Genomic DNA, 17276 nt, shown 5'->3' with positions numbered 1-17276 from the left:
GATTTCTGGTTAGGGCACATAGGAGAAGTGCCCATCTGCTTCTCCACCCCTCCCCTTCTCGCTTCTCTCTCTCTCTCTCTCTCTCTCTCTATCTCCCCCCTCCTGAACCCATGGCTCAATTGGAGCAAGTTGGCCCCGGGCTCTGAGGATAGCTCCATGGCCTCTGCCTCAGGCACTAAGACAAGCTTGCTTGCTGAGCAACAGAGTAGTGCCCCAGATGGACAGAGCATCACCCCCTAGTGGGTTTGCTGGGTAGATACCAGTCAGGGTGCATGAGGGAGTCTGTCTCTGCCTCCCCTCCTCTCACTGAAATAAAAAACAAAACACAGTATTCTTTTCTCCTGCCTTCGTAAATTAAACATATTGGAGCAATTTTTTTCTACATGATTGGGTACATAAGTTTGAATATCAATGAGTCTATGAAGATATTCTCAGGGCCTATTAGGAATTCTCAGATCATTATGTTTTTATAAATTATTGCATCTGATTTTCAAATTTTCCATTTCATCCTTTGCTCTTTGTGATGTTGTTAATGTGGCTGCCTTAATGTTTTTTATAATCTAATTTGGGCTTTAATAACAGAATGCCCAACTTGTTATAAATAAATGTAAAGAAGACAGACTAGAAAGATTAAAGGAATTTTCTAAATAATTAAGAGTTTTAATATAAAAATTCTGTCCTGGCCTCATGGCTCAGTTGGTTAGAGCATTGTCCCAAAGCACAGAGGTTGTGGGTTCAATCCCCAGTCAGGGCATATACAAGAACAGATTAATATTCCTGTCTCTCTTTCTCTCTCTCTCTCAGTCAGGGCATATACAGGAACAGATCAATGTTTCTGTCTCTCTCTCTCTCTCCATTCCTCTCACTAAAATCAATAAAATATTTAAAAATGTATACAAAATTTTGTAGTATCTATTCTGGCTCTTACAGTGAAGAAATCTCATAGCTACAGGCTTGTCTAGTTTTGTGGCAGTCCATAAAACTAGACATTATTAGAATCTACTGAAATTCTGATTCCCAACCAAAACTTTCAGCATTTGGTGTGAGAAATTGCTCAGGACATCAATCAGACATGCACTTCCACAATGCAGCTATTAGTGCTTTAAAACAGGGGGTGGAAGGGACAGGGGCTCAAGTGAGGCTTATCTGGTTGGCCTTTTTTGAGGTCACCAACTTGTGTGCTATCCATGCCAAATGTGCAACAGAAAAAGGTTTCAATGAACAAGTTTCAGATTCAACTTTATAACAAATAAGTAAATAAACCTGTTAAAGTCCTTTAGAGAGTGGCAACAATTAAATTTTTTAAAACAAGAATGCTCTTAATGACAGCAACTACCAGTAAGTAGAATTTTTATCATACAGTAGATTCTGTCCATTCACTACACGTTTTTAATGTTTGTCTTCTGTGCTGTTCCTGTAACTTTGCTATTAAAATATATTAAACTACTTTTTAAAAAATTGGTTATACTAGGTGACTTTTAAGGTCCTTCTAATTCCAAAATTCTGTATGACTCTTCTAATGTTTCTTTCTTTTTGTGTGTGTGTGTGTCAGAGACAGAGAGGGACAGAGAGGGACAGACAGACATGACGGGAGAGAGATGAGAAACATCAATTCTTCGTTGTGGTTTCTTAGTTGTTTATTGATTGATTTCTCATATGTGCCTTGACTGGGAGGCTAACGCAGACCGAGTGACCCCCTGCTCAAACCAGATGAGCCCGTACTCAAGCTGGAGACCTCAGGGTCTTGAACCCAGATCTTCGGCATCCCAGTCCAATGCTCTATCCACTGCGCCACCGCCTGGTCAGGCTTCTATTGTTTCTTGAAGCCTCAGTATTCTCTTTGCTTTTATTCCCAAATTTACAAAGAAAATATAACTTTTACATAAAAAATATTCATTAACCCAAAATATGAAAAAGAAAATACTAAATCATATACCAGGAGGGTGAAAAGTATTAAGTAGATTTTTAAACAGGTTTAAAAACTATGCTAGTGGTTAAATATTTCAAATGAAAAACTTTCCAAGATATGTCACATGGTCTGAAAACATGAGATCCCTGAAAAACTGCCAAAAAAAATATTTCAGTATGTGTGTTCACATATGTGTGCAACAAGACGCCTTTAACCAGAAAACTAACTTTTGTTAATTTTTTAAGTTTCTTTTTTACTTACATGCTATACATATATGCTAGACTTGAAATTTTCCCCTCGCTCTTCTAAATCCTCTTCTTCCTATTAGCTTTCTTAAATACTCAGCCAAATGTAAACATTGCTATGTATGCCTGCGTGCAATGGCTTGGGTTGTACAAGCAAGCACTTCCTGAACGCAGAACAGACAAGGAACTGCTGTCTGCCTTACTGGAGCCTGGGATGTTTCTGTTTACAAATCCTGGAGCCAGCCAGGGGCCACTACTGTAGGCATGCTGTTTGCTTCCTTGCTACACTCAGCCTTTGTCTTGGCCTGTGTCAAAGAAAGAATAACATTGTTGCATGTGCAGCCAGCAACAAAGGAAATCTTAATATTAACACACTGGTGGTTATGTTGGCTACTCTATCGTTTAAAACTCTGTATGAAAAGTCAAATTTGGGATTAGGTTTAAAAAAATTTTTTTAAAGTAATGTATTTTCATAAAAACAGAGAAGAACATTTAAAATCAAAACAATGTAATCAGAGTTAAATGAATTCCTAAGTAAAATAATTCAGATTGCTAAACACTGTTTCTGTAGTGATGATGTTTTGAACAAATATTTCTATAAGGAATTAACAATTTTTACTTATTTTAATTAATATGTTTAGAATGGCAATTATACATTAATAATAATCAAATTAATGTTTGTGCTTAAATACATTGAAAGGCAGATTGTTTTGTTTTTTTTTTCAAGTTGGTATTTAATACTATTTAAAACTTTTAAATTTAACTTGCCTAAACCATTGTGAATAGATGTATAAAAAACAAACATAATAACAACAATAAACAAAACCAGCCCGTACTCTGCTGAGTGTAGGTACTTTATGGCTAAATTATAAAAAACTACTGAAAAACTAAGGGAGAGAAAGAGAAAGAGAGACCATCTGAATTAAACATCAACAATAACAAAGTTTAAAAAGAAAATAGGAAAGACATTCAATGACTAGCTCTCTTATTAATTTATAGGTTTGTAAGATTTATAATTTTAATTTCTTTAAAATAGGTGTTTTGTGATTAGAAGAGACTGAATTTCAGCACTATGTTTTCTTTTATTAAAAAACAGAATAGCCTGACCAGGCGGTGGCGCAGTGGATAGAGCGTCGGACTGGGATGCCGAGGACCCAGATTCGAGATCCTGAGGTCGCCAGCTTGAGCGCGGGCTCATCTGGTTTGAGTGAAGCTCACTATTTTGGACCCAAGGTCGCTGGCTCGAGCAAGGGGTTACTCGGTCTGCTGAAGGCCCACGGTCAAGGTACATATGAGAAAGCAATCAATGAACAACTAAGGTGTCGCAATGTGCAACGAAAAACTAATGATTGATGCTTCTCATCTCTACAATCCTGTCTGTCTGTCCCTATTTATCCCTCTCTCTCTCTCTCTCTTTCTCTCTTTTTTTTTTTTGTATTTTTCTGAAGTTGGAAACGGGGAGGCAGTCAGACAGACTCCTGCATGTGCCAGACCGGGATCCACCCAGCATGCCCACCAGATGCTTCGCCCATCTGGGCTGTTGCTCTGTTGCAACCAGAGCCATTCCAGCGCCTAAGGCAGAGGCCATAGAGCCATCCTCAGTGCCCAGGCAAACTCTGCTCCAATGGAGCCTTGGCTGTGGGAGGGGAAGAGAGAGACAGAGAGGAAGGAGAGGGGGAGGGATGGAGAAGCAGATGGGTGCTTCTCTTGTGTGCCCTGGCCGAGAATCAAACCCGGGGCTCCTGAACACCAGGCCGACGCTCTACCACTGAGCCAACCGGCCAGGGTAAAGTATCCAATTTTGTTGGCAAAAGAAAAATATTAAACAAAGCAAACGAAAAGGCTGCATATCCTCTTGCTGTTCTAATTTCTGAGCAACAGAGGCAGTAAGTAGCTAGCAATCAAGAAAGCCAGAGTTAATAAAGATGCACTCTAGGGTAGGAACAGAGCAGAAATAAAACCTTTTTTATTTTTTTAAATTTTTTTAAAATTTTTATTTATTTACTTATTTTTTACAAAGACAGTGAGTGAGTCAGAGAGAGGGATAGACAGGGACAGACAGACAGGAACGGAGAGAGATGAGAAGCATCAATCATTAGTTTCTCATTGTGCAGTGCAACACCTTAGTTGTTCATTGATTGCCTTCTCATATGTGCCTTGACCGCGGGCCTTCAGCAGACCGAGTAACCCCTTGCTGGAGCCAGCGACCTTGGGTTCAAGCTGGTGGGTTTTCCCTCAAACCAGATGAGCCCGCACTCAAGCTGATGAGCTTGGGGTCTCGAACCCAGGTCCTCTGCATCCCAGTCTGACGCTCTATCCACTGCGCCACCGCCTGGTTAGGCAGAAATAAAACCTTTTTCAAAGTTCACTTTCCACCATTCTACTAAAATCCACATTAATACCTGTTTTCATCAATCAAATGAAATCTGAAGAGGATTTTCACTTTTATGGAATAAAGCAAACAAGTGACTATAGCGTTTAGTGTTTGTTTTGCAGAGAGCTGTAAAAGAGGCAGTGTGGAACCTGAGCAGAGAGTGGCACTGCCACCTCTTCCACAGAAACTACACTCAGCAGCTCAGCATCAAGCTACCATAGCTTTGAACCACGTCTCTGAACATCAGTGCCTTGTCTTGATTTATTTTGTATACCCATTAACAGCAAGATATGTCCTCAGGTAATTGCTTCTTTGCTTTACACCGTTTTGGCTTACAAAGTAGTTCATAGGAACACTTTCAGATAGTGGAAGAAACCTGTATCTGAAACCACTGGAATCCTTGAAATTCATCTCTTCCCTAGTTCCCAGATTGTTCCCTTAACCCCAACCCTCAAAGCACATCTTACTTGACAATTCTTTAAATGTGACCTTCTAAACATATACATCTGATCATCCATGAAAGGATAGTAAAAGGAATTGTGTCCTCATCAGATCATCACTGATTAATCTCACCTACACTGTCCTTAAATATTTGCTTAGTTCCTAGGAATCCTACCTCTTATATGTATAGTGAGAGTAGAGAATTAAAGTGACAGAAAACCTGGGGTAACGATGAGGCCAATGGAGTTTAGAATAATTGTTGCTAGTACGGTATCATTCTCCAACACAGGTACTTCTTTTCCCCATCTCCTTAGTTCTTCTTTAACCCAACCTCTCTCTCTTTTAACTTTCCTTATTTTTTATGTTCCCTTCTTTCTCCCTGTATATATTCCTGTCTGAAAACTTGTTCTAGAGGTCCCTACATGTCCTGCTTTGAAGCAATGATGGCATTCTGGGCAACGGAAGAAGTTCTATTTTTAATCTAACTCCTTCATGGTTTTCAAACAAAAACACAAAACATCTTAATTTACAAGCAATTTAAATTAAAAAAAATTTCTAGTATTGTATCAAATTGCAAAACAAACCACCTTAGTCTTTTTAAATGAGTGACTGTTCAACAGCTCTAATTTTTCATAGTTCCTACACTTTCAAAAATCATACACTAAAAACACTCACATCACAAAAAGAGAAAAATTACTGATCCTTACAATAACTGACAGGCTATTTTTTTCTGACAGCTATATTAAACAATGTAGAGCCTGATCAGGCGGTTGCACAGTGGACAGAGCATCGTACTGTGATGCTGAGGACCCAGGTTCGAAGCTCTGAGGTTGCTGGCTTGAGTGCGGGCTCACCTGGCTTGAGCACAGGCTCACTAGTTTGAGCACAGGCTCACCGGCTTGAGCATGGGCTCACAGACATGACCCAATGGTCACTGGCTTGAGCCCAAAGGTCGCTGACTTGAGCCCAAGGTCGCTGGCTCTGCTGGAGCCCCTGATCAAGGCACATAGGAGAAAGCAATCAATGAACAACTAAGATGCTACAATGAGGACTTGATACTTCTCATCCCTCTCCCTTCCAGCCTGTCTGTCCCTGTCTCTCTTTCGCTTAAAAAAAATGTAGAAAATTACATAACTAAAACATTTGTATTAAAAGCTAACAGAATGGGAAATCATTTTGATTTATACCATTTTTTAGTACATTTTTGGTTATCCATTCTTATATACAAGTTTTTTTTCTATTAAAAAAATCTGTTAAAACTGCTTTTAAAACCTCACATAAAAATTAGTAGGAAAAATTCTATTTTACGGTAATAAAAAAAACAGGCAGAAAATAACTCTATAAACTCTGACACAGAATTTAAAGAAATGTTATCTCTTTGCTCCATCTTTTTAAAATTTTTTTAAATTTTTTTTATTTATTCATTTTAGAGAGGAGAGGGAGAGACAGAGAGAGAGAGAGAGGAGAGGGGGGGGAGAGAGAGAGAGAGAGAGAGAGAGAGAGAGAGAGAGAGAAAGAAAGAGAAGGGAGGGAGGAGCTGGAAGCATCAACTCCCATGTGCCTTGACCAGGCAAGCCCAGGGTTTCGAACCGGCGACCTCAGCATTTCCAGGTCGACGCTTTATCCACTGCGCCACCACAGGTCAGGCTGCTCCATCTTAAAATACTTCAAAATAAATCAACATGAGTTTTTCTTCTTCACATATATATATAACCGTTCAAATGTTGCTATATCGTAACACTAAACCAGTAAATCACATTGAGGAAGACATTTTCACTTAGCCTGGTCTAGCTACATCTTTCTTCCTAACAATCAATCAATCATTCATTCATTAACTTAACAAATTATTGAACACTCTGCAAATGCAGAGGACTAAGTAGAAAACATAGGGATATATAATAAAATGAGACCTATCGAATGATCCTAGGATTAAAAGGTAATCAAACTAATTAGCAAGAGTATGAGAAAATAATTTTTAAAATTAGTTAAGATTTTATTATACTTAGTAAATGGTTGAGGGAAAAAAAAGAAAGTGAAATTGTCAACCAAAAAAAAAATTGTCAAAGGATATACAGAGTTGGGAGACTTCATCCTTCATAATGTAACTTCTTCATGCTACTTTAAAAGCTGTCCTAGTTGACTTGAGGATAAAAATGGAATTGGGAGTAATGCTGTAAAATTGGCAAAGAATATCTGGAAAGGACTTCTCTCTTCCACCTTTTGTTTTACTTCCTACATTCATATATTAACTCCAAAGCTCCCAATTTTCTCCTCCTACCAGCATTCCCCATTACTGATCAAGTTAGCAAAGAAACAATGGAACAAAAAAAACAAGAAAAAGAAAATAATTTGTGCCCTTATATGCCATTTTGAATTTCAGAAACTATCACATATCAAACTATAAAGATGATGAAACTAATCAAGGGATCATAGTTAAAATAGGGGATCATACTTTTCTTTCAAGCACTAGAAAATTTCAAACTCCTAGTTTTACTATGTGCAACTAAATCTTCCTAGTGCAAATGCCATTCTCTGTACAACACTATTTATCCAGAAAGTCAGGTCTTCATCTGTTCTGTATTAATGTCATTTCTGAAATTTAAATATCTTTTCTATTTTAAAATTTTTTGAACAGGTAATAATACACTGACATGACTATCTCTATATTCACTGAGAAGTTTTCTTCATGCCCCTTGCCCCCGTTGACCCACGCTCCCGCATACAAATACACTCATACATATTCAAGTATCTAATATTTAAACTTTCTTGTATATCCTTTCAGAATTTCTTTGTGTGTAGAAGCAGATTTGAATATATGATAATATCCACCACCACCCCGCTTGCAATCCTTAACAATATCCCAAGAACAGCTTTCTAAATTAGTCCAGAGAAAGCTTTTAATTTTAAAAAATATTTTTATTTATTGATTTTAGAGAGAAAGGAAGGAAGAGGCAGAGCAAGGAAATGGGGGTGGAAAGAGAAACAATGATTTGTTGTTCCACTTACTTATGCATTCATTGGTTGATTCTTATATGTGCCCCAATCCAGGATCAACCCACAAACTTGGTGTATTGGGACGACTATCTAACCAGTTGAGCTACTGGGCCTGGATATTTAATTCCTTTTTAAAAGCTTCATCCTATTCCATTATACTGCTGTACCAGAATCTTTTTATTTTTGTAACAGCTTTATTGAGATATAATGAACATACGATAGAATTCATTCATTTTTTTATTATTATATTTTGAAAGATTTTATGTATCGATTTTATGGAGGCAGGGGCACCTGAGAAGCATCGATTCATAGTTGTTTCACTTCAGCTCACTGATTGCTTGTCATATGTGCCTCGACCCAGAAAGGCCAGGGTTTCAACGACTTCAGCATTCCAGGTTGACTCTCCAGCCACTGTGCCACCACAGGCCAGGCTCAAGTTCCTTCATTTAAAGTGTACAATTCAGTGGCTTTTCGTACATTCAAAGAGTTATGCAGTCCTCATCACAGTAAATTTTAGAACATTTTTGTCAACCTAAAAAGTAACCCTGTGCTCTTTGTATCAGAATCTTTTAACCTGTTCTTTATTAATGCACAGTTATTTCTACTATTTTACTATAACAAACAATGCTACAATAAATGACTTTGTTTACTATCATTTCAAAAATATATGTAGGACAAATCTGTAAAAATAAATTCTCAAAAATGGAACTAGTGAGTTTGGAATTAATATATCCCAATTCCAAAAAAGCGTATTGATTAAAAAAGTAAAAATGTGACATAATTCAGTATCTTCTGGATGCATTCTCTGAGATTTAACTTACATTAAATAGATTTATTTATTTTTTTTTATAGGGACAGAGAGAGTGTCAGATAGAGGGATAGATAGAAACAGACAGACAGGAATGGAGAGAGATGAGAAGCATCAATCATCAGTTTTTCATTACGACACCATAGTTGTTCATTGATTGCTTTCTCATATGTGCCATGACCTTCAGCAGACTGAGTAACCCCCCGCTTGAGTCAGTGACCTTGGGACCATGCTAGTGAGCTTTTTTGCTCAAGCCAGATAAGCCCGCACTCAAGCTGGCAACCCCGGGGTCTCGAACCTGGGTCCTTCCACATCCCAGTCTGACGCTCTATCCACTGCGCCACCGCCTGGTCAGGCTACATGAAATAGATTAATGAATAGAAATGATAATACACAGTGTATCTCAATACTTTAAAACAGTTGCTACTCATAAAAAACATAAATGAACAAGAACAATCACATATGCATTTTAACTATAGTCCTGGGAGATCTCTGTAATTAACTGTAATATCTGTTCCACCCAGTCTGTAATCACACAAACTGTGATTCTGTGACATTACCAAATAATCTGAACACCCTGCAAACCATATCATTATCATTAACTGTGTCTTAGCTAATTGTTATTCATTTGTTACCATGGCATGATTTTAAGAATGGATAATTACTTTAAAATATCATTTTAGAACACATTGAATACTTTGGGTGCTTAGACTCTAATATACTTGGGCAACTGAGTGAACTCAGGCCATTATATATATTATATTATATTATATTATATTATATTATATTATATTATATTATTTATTATATTATATGCCATGTAGAACAGACTGAAAGAGTAGATTTCCTAGAAGTTATATAAACAAAAGTTTTTGATAAGCACTGCTCAGAAATTTTCAGGCTACCACAAAATCTTCTAAAGATCTCACGCTACTGCCCGGAGGAGTAAATGCACATGCTTAGATACATGCACTGGGATAGGCAAGTGAAGTAGAGGGGAAAGGGGGAAGTTCATGATAATATCCTGCGGATGTTTGTATATATGCTTAAGAAATCATATCACTATAGTGCAGGACTAGAGGTACTAAAATATGCCTGAAAGAAGGCATCAAGGAGCAGGTAGCAAAGAAAGATTAGGTAGCTGAAGGACTGTGACTGATTGTACATTTTTGTACATTCAAGGAGTTATGCAGTCCTCATCACAGTAAATTTTAGAACATTTTTGTCACCCTAAAAAGTAACCCTGTGCGCCTGACCAGGCGATGGTGCAGTGGATAGAGCATCAGACTGGGATGCCGAGGACCCAGGTTCGAGACTCCGAGGTCACCAACATAAGCGTGGGCTCATCTGGCTTGAGCAAAGCTCACCAGCTTGGACCCAAGGTCTCTGGTTTGAGCAGGGGATTACTCGGTCTGCTGGGGGCCTGCGGTCAAGGCACATATGAGAAAGCAATCAATGAACAACTAAGGTGTTGCAATGAAAATCTGATGATTGATGCTTCTCATCTCTCTCCGTTCCTGTCTGTCTATCCCTATCTATCCCTCTCTCTGACTCTCTCGCTGTCCTTGTAAAAAATAAAACAAACAAACAAAAAAAACAAAAAAAACAATGCTACAATAAATGACTTTGTTTATAATCATTTCAAAAATATATGTAGGACAAATATGTAAAATAAATTCTCAAAAATGTAACTAGTGAGTTCCAAACAGAGAGAGAGAGAAAAGACTTCTGCTAGAACTCTGGCCAGATAGCTCTGTTGGTTAGAGCGTCATCCCAAAGCGCAGAGATTGCTGGTTTGATCCCCAGTCAGGGCACATACAGGAACAGACTGATGCTCCATATCTGTCTTTCTCTTTCCCCTGTCCTCTCTTGCTAAAATAAAAAATAAAACAGGCCCTGGCTGGTTGGCTCAGTGGTAGAGCATTGGCTTGGCGTGTAGGAGTCCCGGGTTCGATTCCCGGCCAGGGCACACAGGAAAAGCGCCCATCTGCTTCTCCACCCCTCCCCCTCTCCTTCCTCTCTGTCTCTCTCTTCCCCTCCTGCAGTCAAGGCTCCATTGGAGCAAAGTTTGCCTGGGCACTGGGGATGGCTCTGTGGCCTCTGCCTCAGGCGCTAGAATGGCTCTGGTTGCAACAGAGCAACGCCCCAGATGGGCAGAGCATCGCCTCCTGGTGGGCATGCCAGGTGGATCCCAGTCAGGCACATGCAGGAGTCTGTCTGCCTCCTTGTTTCCAACTTCAGAAAAATACAAAAAATAAAAAAATAAAATAAAAATAAAAAGATTTTGAATAGGAGTAAAAACACCCTCTACTATTCATTCCCCCATCCCCCCCCCCCCCCGCTCCCTTTACTGCTTCTCTGTGAATCCCTTCTCTCAGAAAACTACAGGTCAGAGTAATGGCGGGGTAGGAAGCGATACCGATAAATCTCCCCCAAAACTCAACAAGATCTTCAACCAGAAACAGAAAAACCTATACTTGGAGCTTCCAGATGCTTCGCAATACACCCAAAGGTATGATTGAGTGAAAAATTGGCTAAATATATAACCAAACCCCGAAGGAAATAGGGAGTAAGAAATGCTCCGCCTTCCTCACTAACCTAAACAGGGCGGCTTTCTCTGGTAACTGTGAATACAGAAACTGAGGCGGGCAAAGGGGGTGAATAGATCCAGAAAACTACATTGTATAGCCATAAAATATATGTTATAGATACTATGCTATCTATTGTGATACTGAAATAATAATTATAATGTGGCAAATAAGTAGATAGAGATAATCTTAATATCCACTCTCCATTCTAGTGTGCCTTCCTGAAATGCAAAGGCTAAAAAAAAAGCAAAAAGTGTACATTGCCTGACCTGTGGTGGCGCAGTGGGTAAACTGTCAACCTGGAATGCTAAGGTCACTGGTTCGAAACCCCAGGTTTGCCTGGTCAAGGCATATATGGGAGTTGATGCTTTCTGCTCCTCCCCCTCTTCTCTCTCTCTCTCTCTCTCTCTGTCTCCTCTCTCTAAAATGAATAAACTAAAAAAAAAAGTGTACATTTCCTAGACTTTTCTGCAGCTAGTAATTCAGATCGAAAGTAATGTCAGTCAAGTAAATGCACTTACAAAAGATTTGGAAGGCAGCAGTGAGATGGATCCATTCTTCTGCTATTTTTAAAAGCAAAAATAACTAGTGGAAACCAAATTTTTCTGTGGCTGTGTATTAGTTTCCTGTGGCTGTTATAACAAATTTATCACAATGTAGGGTAAAATATAACCCTACAAAATTTTATTCTCTCATGGTTCTGGAACTCAAAAGTCTGAAATCAGTTTCCCTGGGTTGAATCAAGGTATTGGCAGGGTTGTACGCCCTCAGAGGCTGTAGGCTTTTCCATCTCTGGAGGATGCTGGCATTTCTTGGCTTATGGTCACACTACAATCTCTGCCTCAATGGTCACACTGTTTTCCACTCTGTGTATGTAAAAATTTCCTCTGCCTTTCTAAGGACACTTCTGATGGGGATCACACAGAAAATTCAAGATAATCTTTCCATCACAAAATACTTAATTTAATCAATCACATCTGCAAATATATTTTTTCCAAATGAAGATCTTTTTACAGGTTCTACAGATTACAACATGATATCTTTGGGGAATCATATTTTAACCTACCATATGCTGTATCACAGACACATGTGTCCAGTCACCCAATTCATGGATATAAAAAAGAAGCAAATATGTATTCTGCCAGTATAAGGTGTGGCACGTATTGTAATATTCTGGAGACAGCAACAGTAGTGGTCTCCAAAATGTGGTGGCTTACCAATCATGTGAGTGGCAACATGGTCCTAGAGCAGTCAGCAGTATGGCTCTGGGAGTCATCATTCCTGAAAGCTCAAGCTAGATTCTGTTTTTAAATTAGAGACACTTTGAGAAGTGTTTAATGTTTTTTGTTTTTTTTTTAATTTTATTTATTCATTTTTAGAGAGGAGAGAGAGACAGAGAGAGAGAAGGGGGGAGGAGCTGGAAGCATCAACTCCCATATGTGCCTTGACCAGGCAAGCCCAGGGTTTCGAACCGGCGACCTCAGCATTTCCAGGTCGACGCTTTTTTATTCACTGCGCCACCACAGGTCAGGCTAATGTTTTTTTTTGAAGTTATCAATGCATTCCTAGATAATGCTGTGTCTGCTCAACTATTAAATTTTATTTACCAAACAGACAAGAAATAAAAAGGATGTGCAGAAAAGGAAGGATGTGCACTGCTGGTAAAATGTAAACTGGTTCAGTCTCTACGGAGGTGTCTCAAAAAATTAAAAACAGCCTGACCAGGTGGTGGCACAGTAAATAAAGCATAGGACTGGGACGCGGAGGACCCAGGTTTGAAACCCTAAGGTTGTCAGCTTGACCATGGGATCATCTGGCTTGAGTGCTGGCTCACCAGCTTCAGTGCTGGGTCGCTGGCTTGAGCATGGGATAACAGATGTGACCCCATGGTTGCTGGCTTAAGCCCAAGGTCACTGGCTTGAGCAAGGGGTCGCTCGCTCTGCTGTAGCCCCTTGGTTAAGGCACATATGAGAAAGCAATCTATGAACAACTAAGGAGCTGGAATGAAGAATTGATGCTTCTCATCTCTCTCCCTTCCTGTCTGTCCCTATTTGTACTTCTCTCTCTCTGTTTCAAAAAAAAAAAAAATTACTAAGCAAATACATTTTATGAGCAATTTTCTGTTTATTCAATCACTTTAATACAATCACAGAAGCAGTAAAAAGAAAAATTCACTATAAATTCACAATAGCTAAAAACCTTGGCCCTGGCCGGTTGGCTCAGCGGTAGAGCGTCGGCCTGGCGTGCGGGGGACCCGGGTTCGATTCCCAGCCAGGGCACATAGAAGAAGCGCCCATTTGCTTCTCCACCCCCCCTCCTTCCTCTCTGTTTCTCTCTTCCCCTCCTGCAGCCAAGGCTCCATTGGAGCAAGGATGGCCCAGGCGCTGGGGATGGCTCCTTGGCCTCTGCCCCAGGCACTAGAGTGGCTCTGGTCGCGGCAGAGCGACGCCCCGGAGGGGCAGAGCGTCGCCCCCTGGTGGGCGTGCCGGGTGGATCCCGGTCGGGCGCATGCGGGAGTCTGTCTGACTGTCTCTCCCCGTTTCCAGCTTCAGAAAAATACAAAAAAAAAAACACCCCAAAAACACAAAATACATAAGTTGTATTAATGCTACCAAATTAGAGCATTTCACTTAAAATAGTTTCCCCTTTTATCAGAATAACGTGACTGATTCCTAGTCAGAAATAGTTCTGCTTTTGGTTCAAAAGATTATAGTAGACCATGGCCCTGGCTCAGTGGTAGAGCAGTAGCCCAACATGTGGATGTCTTGGGTTCAATTCCCAATGAGGGCACACAAGAGAGACGATCATGCATTTCTCTCCCCCTCCCTCTCCCCCTTCTCTTTCTTTCTCTCTCTCTCTCTCTCTCTCTCTCTCTCTCTCTTTCTCTCTCTCCCCTCCCACCACCTCCTGAAGCAATAGCTTGATTGGTTTGATCTCAGGAGCTGAGGATGGCTCCATGGAGCCTCCACCTCAGGTGCTAAAAATAGCTCAGTTGTGAGCTGGCAGAGCACTGGCCACAGACAAGGGTTGCCAGTAGATCCCCATTGAAGTGCATGCATAAGTCTATCTCCCCTTCTCTCACTTGGAAAAAGAAGAAGAAAAAAAGATTACAGTAGACCAAGATCAAGGTAATAATCTGAAATGCAGCTGCGATCTGTGAGAACTTATGTGTAAATTCAGTTCTCCCCCTTCATCTAGTTAAATGTACAAGTGAAAATTACAGATCTTGTTATGTTTGCTTGTTCGTGGCAAACAAATACAGCCAATTCTGCATATTTCCCAATAAAAGCTAATGACCATAAGTAGGTAGAAGCTACAAGAAAGCTTAGTGTTTCATCAACAAATCAAAGGAAATAATGCAAAACTTAAGATCTTAAAGCAGAGGATCTCAACTTGTGGGTCGCGACCCCAGCAAGGGTCAAACGACCAAAACACAGGGGTCGGAAAATACATATTTCGATGGCTTTAGGCGACCCCTGTGTTTTGGTCATTTGACCCCCGCCGGGGTCGCAACCCACAAGTTGAGAACCGCTGTCTTAAAAGTATGGACTGATAAAACCAGTTGACAAAGAATTCTTTAAGAAGTGCTACATTTTGAAATATATATATAATATATAATAATATATAAATATAAAATTTTTCAAACTTTTTATTTGGAAATAATTTAAAACTTACAAAACAGTATAAAAATTAAAAAAATACAAAGAATATCCAATACCTTTATTCATATTCACTTATTGTTACCATTTTACTCCATTCGTTTTATCATTCTCTTTCTATGCATGTGCACACAAACACAGAGTCCCTTTTTCTTATATGACAGATATCTTTAAAGAATACAATTCCCTTTTTGTAAAAGAACATTCCTAATTTATGGTTTGTCTAATGTTCTCTCATAATATTAGATTCAGAGTATGTATTCTTGGCTGAAATACAGTAATTAGTGATACTGGTCCTTCTCAGGATATCATGGATGTCCACCTGCCCTTCATTAATAATGTTAATCTTAACCACCTGGTCATGGCATTGTCCAATTTCCTCATTTTATTTTTTTTATAAATTGAGGCCAGAGCTGCCTTACTTTATAATTACTAATTTTTCCCTTAATATGTGGGAGATACTTTAGAACAATGCAAATATCCTGGGGGCTCCTTATGAAACTCCCCCTAAATTTGGGATTTTTGATGATTCTTGCCTAATCCAATCCTTACAATGATGTTTGCAGAATGATAATTTTCCAACTCCTGCACTCCTATATTGGTACTTGGCATTCTACCATAAACAAGTGCTCTCTCTTTTTCCTTCTCTGCTACCAGCATAGATTCATTAATTCATTTTCCTTCCAATGGTATCCAATTTATTACTGTACTTTTTTAGCATTCAAATTGTCCCTAATTTAGCTTATGGGAGTTTCTTCAAGCTGCCTTCTGTGTCCTTGTGACAAGTCTCCATCCTACTTTGGGGTATTTCTTTCCTTATCCAATATTACAAGATGTTTCAGGCTGATACCTATCCTGCTCCAGTCCTAGAGTAAGTTATTTCTCCAAGGAGTCCAATTTTCTTTGAGTGGAGAGTGGTACTAGAAACTATATATATTCATAAATCTGGGTATCACTGGAGTGCTTTTGCTTCTTGTCCTTTTCAACAAATAGAGCTAAGAAATATATGTGGACATATCAAATGTGTTTATGTATACGTACATACACACGTTTATGAGTATACATACATATAAATATGTATTTACACATATACATATATACATGGGCACATATACATGCATGCAGTACATACATATACATATTTTTAAAGTACTAAGTCTATACTGATACCTGAATTACAATCTACTCTAAAATTCTCTTGCCTTCCCCATACATAATTGTGTTCCTTTTCTTCAGTAATAACACTAGTTTGCCAAGAACTTGAACACATACATTCATTTTCTTAATCCTATAATACAGTACATACAGCTACAATGTTTTAGATTTGCTTTGTCCAACTACTAAAAAACAAACCTTGCAACAGTTCATTATTTGTTTGCAATTCTTACTTCATCTCTTAAGTCCCATCTCACCTCAAAAAATATATATAGCCAAAACTAACTTTGTAAAATCATTAGATTAGTTCTTTCTTTTTCCCTTAAGTGTGATTATGATACTATTGGGCTCATGTGTTTTAGCTTGCGGTTCCCCCCTTCCCATTCTTATTCTTTTAATTTTACTTTTATGCATATGTATAATAGTGACATGATTCCATATCCTTTCTATTCCATTCTCTCTCCATTCCTGCCATTTCTTGTAAGGAACCAACTTCATTATTTTCTGGCTTATCCTTTCTTTGCTTCTTGTTTTTTGTGTGTGTGGAAGAGATAGAGTTAGAGAGAGGGACAGATAGGGACAGACAGACAGGACGAGGAGAGATGAGAAACATCAGTTCTTCGTTGCAGTTCCTTAATTGTTCATTGATTGATTTCTCATATGTGCCTTGACCATGGGGCTACAGCAGACCAGGTGACCCCTTGCTTGAGCTAGCAACCTTGGGCTCAAGCTGGTGAGCCTCGCTCAAACCAGATGAGCCTGCACTCAAGCTGGCGACCTCAGGGTCTCGAACCTGGGTCCTCCACATCCCAGTCCGACACTCTATCCACTGTGCCACCGCCTGGTCAGGCTTTGCTTCTTTTTGTAAAGATAAGTTTTGTCTTACACAAAAGACAACATATAATATAAGCCTTTTATTCACCAACCATTAGCTCTAGAAATCACTCCATATCAGTTCACAGAGATCTTACTCATTTTTTTCTTGCCAGTGTCTAGTCAATAATCCATTACTTGTATGTACCATTGTGTATTTCAAGTAATCTCTTATTCTTGGACATTTGGGTAGTTTCCAATATTATGTAGTTACAAATAGTATTGCAATG

At 39.1% G+C, this 17276-nt stretch overlaps 1 protein-coding gene across 1 annotated transcript in view; it reads right to left on the bottom strand.

The window, feature by feature from the left end:
- The window catches only part of BMPR2 (bone morphogenetic protein receptor type 2), a 168650-nt gene that overhangs the window by 61034 nt on the left and 90340 nt on the right, over nt 1–17276 (bottom strand). The window lies entirely within an intron of this gene.

This window comes from Saccopteryx bilineata, chromosome 5, assembly GCF_036850765.1.
Source record: "Saccopteryx bilineata isolate mSacBil1 chromosome 5, mSacBil1_pri_phased_curated, whole genome shotgun sequence".
Lineage (NCBI taxonomy): Eukaryota > Metazoa > Chordata > Mammalia > Chiroptera > Emballonuridae > Saccopteryx > Saccopteryx bilineata.
Note: the sequence above shows the minus strand (reverse complement) of the source record. Positions and strands in the feature narration are given on the sequence as shown.